Source organism: Colobus angolensis, unplaced genomic scaffold (assembly GCF_000951035.1).
Source record: "Colobus angolensis palliatus isolate OR3802 unplaced genomic scaffold, Cang.pa_1.0 Scaffold8, whole genome shotgun sequence".
In the NCBI taxonomy this organism is placed as follows: domain Eukaryota; kingdom Metazoa; phylum Chordata; class Mammalia; order Primates; family Cercopithecidae; genus Colobus; species Colobus angolensis.
The window spans coordinates 17,797,972-17,802,584 of NW_012121820.1; the positions used below are offsets into that span (position 1 = coordinate 17,797,972).

General features: G+C 50.2%; 1 protein-coding gene across 3 annotated transcripts in view; it reads right to left on the bottom strand.

Annotated features, from left to right (window-relative positions):
• The window catches only part of EPB41L1 (erythrocyte membrane protein band 4.1-like 1), a 138,909-nt gene that overhangs the window by 98,861 nt on the left and 35,435 nt on the right, over positions 1–4,613 (bottom strand). The window lies entirely within an intron of this gene.

Consider the following 4,613-nt stretch of genomic DNA (forward strand, 5'->3'; position numbering starts at 1 on the left):
TCTCTACTAAAAATACAAAAATTAGCCAGGCATGGTGGCGCATGCCTGTAATCCCAGCTACTCAGGAGGCTGAAACAGGAGAATCCCTTGAACTCCAGAGGCAGAGGTTACAGTGAGCCGAGATCATGCCATTGCACTCCAGCCTGGGCAACAAGAGCAAAACTCCATCTTGGGGGTCGGGGGAAGAGAGAAATTTTTAAAAATAAAATAAAAAGAGAGAGAAATAAAAAAACAGTTCCTGCCATTCACCCTGGATGCTGGGGGTTAAAGGTTGGCATAGCAGTTTGGCAAGTTTACCGAGAGCCTATAAGGCAGCCACAGCCTTTTACCCAGAATTCCCTTCCTGGGTGTTCACCCCAAGATACATCATCATCTGAAATACAGGAAGAACATTTTATGCAACGTTCATTGCACTGTTATTCATAATAGAAAAAACTGGAAACAGCTTGAATATCCATCAGCAGGAAAAGGGATGAGTCGATCATGTATTTAATAGAATCCTCAGTAATGACACAGAAGGCAGCTTCCGATACACCGTTAAGAGAAAAATGCAGGGCAGTACTGATGATGCGGTAGAAATTATGACTATGCAAGAAAGAGCAAAGGAAAACTGGTGAAAGGAAACACTCCAAGCTCCCAATCACATTTAGGAGTAATTTTTTTCTGCTTCCTATTTTCCCAAATCTTGGTACTATGTTATTATGGTTTTAATTAAAAAAAAAAAAAAAAAAAAAAACAACTGCCGGGCAAGGTGGCTCATGCCTGTAATCCCAGCACTTTGGGAGGCCAAGGCGGGCAGATCACTTGAGGTCAGGAGGGCAAAATCAGCCTGGCCAATATGGAGAAATCCCATCTCTACTAAAAATAGAAAAATTAACTGGGCATGGTGGCAGGTGCCTGTAATCCCAGCTACTCGAGAGGCTGAGGCATGAGAATCACCTGAACCTGGGGGGTGGTGGTTACAGTGAGCCGAGATCGCGCCATTGCACTCCAGCCTGAGTGACAGAGCAAGACTCCATCTCAAAAACAAAAAACAAAAAACAAAAAAAACTGCCGGGTGCAGTGGCACACTCCTGTAATCCCAGCTACTCTGGAGGCTGAAGTGGGAGGAGCCCTTGAGTCCCAGAGTTTGAGGCTGTGACTGCACCTGTGAGTTGCCACTGCACTCCAGCCTGGCCAACATAGTGAGCTCTCCTTTGTATTTTTTAAAATAAATGAATAAATTGAATTTTTTAAATTAAAAAACGGTATTATTTTAAAGACAATAACTGCAATGCAACCCTGAGGAACCCACACACTGAACGGTTAAGGAGAGGAGCAGGAACAGGCAAATGAAGGCAGGCCAGAGAGGGAGTGAGAAAGCCAGAAAGTGGAGTGTGCTGTCCCAGGAGACCAAGGAGAGGGAGTGCTTCAGGAGCAGTGAGCCTGGGGTCAGGGTGGCCTGGGACCCGCTAGTGACCTGACACTTGCCCTTATGCCCCCCAATTGCATTCATAACGCAAACCAGGTGCCAAGAATGATCTAATAATCAGCCTTCACACATTCCCCAGGAAGGCGTCTGAAAAAGTACCCCCACCATGACCAGCGGCTCCAGGAGCAGTATTTACAATGCAAACCAGACCCCCAGGAGAAGCGCACACACCCACGGTCATTCACCCCCCAGTCCAGCCCAAGCAAAACAGGAGAGGCCTCACGTACAACAGCCTGGTGAGAATTTTCTGGTGTCTTCAGAATAGGACTCTCTCGGTCCATACCAGTTCTACCACCTGTGTTTCCACAGGGACTCGCAAACCACCCCCAGGACCCACCCCTTACCCCTGCCCATGCTGGCTTCTTAGGCCCATCCCTCAGCCTCTTTGAGACACGTCCCTTACATTCTGTGCCTCCTCCATGTAAGCTACACAAAAACAAGCTTGCCCAGACAGTCACATCTCACTGGGACAAATTCACCCACCCACACACCCACCAGTTTTTTTTCTTCTGGGAATGCCCCTTCCTCACTCTCTCCACCCACGTCATCCAGGACCCCAGGCAAACCTCAGCAAAGGAGGGAAGGTCCCCCAGCAACTCATGCCTGACTTCAACATCCCATCCCTGCCTCCCACCACACCTGTGACAGACAGTGGCCAGGTCTGGGCTGCTGCCTCTAGACCCCAGAGGTGGAGAGAGGCTAGGTCACAAAGCCAAAAACTAAACCAGGCTCTGAAGGTCTAAGAAGACCCCTCTAACCCTCAACCTGGTGAGTTGACAAGAATCAGGGGTGAGTCACTACCAGATGCAACCCCATCACACCCCATGCTAAGAAATTGACATGGCTTACAGTCCAAATGCACGGGTCATCCTCCTAGGCAGCCTGTGGTAATGAGTGTCGCTGGGCCAAGGCAGGGCCAGTACCAATTAAGGTTGCTCCCTTTCCTGCCAGTGAGCTCAGTCTCATTACTTTGCTCCATTTTCAGCTCATCTGAAAAATCCTCATTTGAGGTCCCTGGAGGATCTTAAAAGTGTTATTCAAACATTAGCTCTGACACACAGCCTCCCCCATCTGCCCAAGGCAATACTTTTTTCTCCCTGCTTTTTGGTACTGCCAGGAATGAGCAGCATCTAAGGCCCTGCCTGGGGCACCTCAGGTCCTGCAGCCTAGGGCCCCTCCTCAATCTGAACTTTCCCCATCTCCCTGCCTTGTTTAGAAGAGAGAGCAGGGAAGGGAACTTGGTGTCTCCTGTATGGCAGACACATCATCTTGGCAACAAGCCCTGTGAGGTGGCATTATTATTCCTGTGTGATAGATGGGGAGACTGCAACTAAGCCACCCTCCCAAGGTCACCTAGCCAGCAGGTAGACAAGTTAGGCCTGGAACCCAGGACTGCTGAGCTCCAGGGCTCTTCCAGCTGCCCCCACCCACCCCCGCATGTTCCTTTCTGCACACTGCCTAGCCCCACCCTGCAACAGACATGAGCACCCATCATTTGTTCCTCCTGGCTTCTGACCTTGGGGCTCGGTCCAGGTGAGACAGATGAGAACAAGGGGGGTTGCAGGATGTGGGGCTTCTAGGACAGGCTTCAGGGAGCACAATTTTTCCTAGAGAAAACCAAAACAATTCTCAAGGCTGGTTGCAACCCCCTATTCTGACCTGCATCTTACAAGGGAACATACGAAAGAGAATGCAGTCAGAGGCACGTGAAGGGCCACGGAAGGTCAGAGAGGAGGGGATGTGGGCTGTGTGGTCAGGGAAGTCAGAGCTGGAAGGACCAGAATTTAGCCCAATGCCTTCATTTTTCCATGTAGGGAAACTGAGGCCCAGGGAGAAGGGACCTGCCCAAGGCCAAGAGTGAGTCTGGCTATGTCAGGATTGGTGTATAGGTTTCCTGATTCTTAGGCTAGTTTTCCTGGACCTAGAAGGATGAAAGGCCTGGAGCAGATGCTGCCCGGGATTAGTGAAAGACGAATAAGCAAGGGCATCCAGCACCCCCAGCTAAGGAGGTAGGACAGAGACACCAACACAGTGCATCCATGGGGACTCCAGCTTTGCTTGTCTCTCACCTCAGGGAAGGTGTAGGCAGAAGAGAGGCCCTTCCATTCACCAAAGCTTAAGCTCCAGCAGGAGCCAATCAGGGCCTCAGAAGAAGGCAGAAACTTCGGTTCCCCTGGCAACTCAGACAAAGGCATCTCCTCATCACTGCAATCAGCTTGGGTGGGGATGCAGACTGTATTCCACCAGACCCAGACAGGGCTCTCCTCTGCTTTTCTCATAAGGAGGGGGTACCAACCCAATCCCTTTGGTTTTAGCCCTGAAACTTCAGTCATATCTCTGAGCTCATCTCAGATGGGAAGCAGGGTATGGATGAGCCTCACTGTCGGAGGCTTAGGACAATAGCTGAGTCCTCTCCAGTCTGCGGGGGCCCTCCTGCTGCCACTAGGTGTGTGCCTCTGAGATGGGCCGGGGGCTGTGCTGATGTTCATGAGTTCATCACCCCTATCCTCCTCTCCAGAGGCAGTGCCAGCTGCATGCCATGGGAAAGCCTGTAGCTGGCAATGAGGTGCCTGGGCCAAGCCCAGCTGTGGCATTATTCACAATAATGAGCAACTTGCATGCACCTTCTCTTGTTCCCACCCATATGGAAAATTAGATGGATAATCTAATACCTAAGTTTCTCTGGAATGTGAGCTTCCAGTCCACACCCATCAAGAAAATAATAGGGAGAAGGAGCACGCAGGAGCTTACCTTTCACCACTCTTGAAAAGTTGCCTAGTCTTGGCCCAGAGCAGTGGAATAAATACACAAAACATTCCACTGGCCAGGGGTGGTGGCTCACACCTGTAATCCCAGCACTTTGGGAGGCTGAGGCAGGTGGATCACCTGAGGTCGGGAGTTTGAGACCAGTCTGACCAACATGGAGAAAACCCATCTCTACTAAAAATAAAAATAAAAATAAAAACCCGTCTCTACTAAAAATTAGCCGGGCGTGGTAGCACATGCCACCTGTAATTCCAGCTATTTGGGAGGCTGAGGCAGGAGAATAGTTGAACCTAGGAGGCGGAGGTTGCAGTGAGCCAAGATCGCACCACTGCACTCCAGCCTGGGCCACAAGAGAGAAACTCCGTCTCAAAAAAAA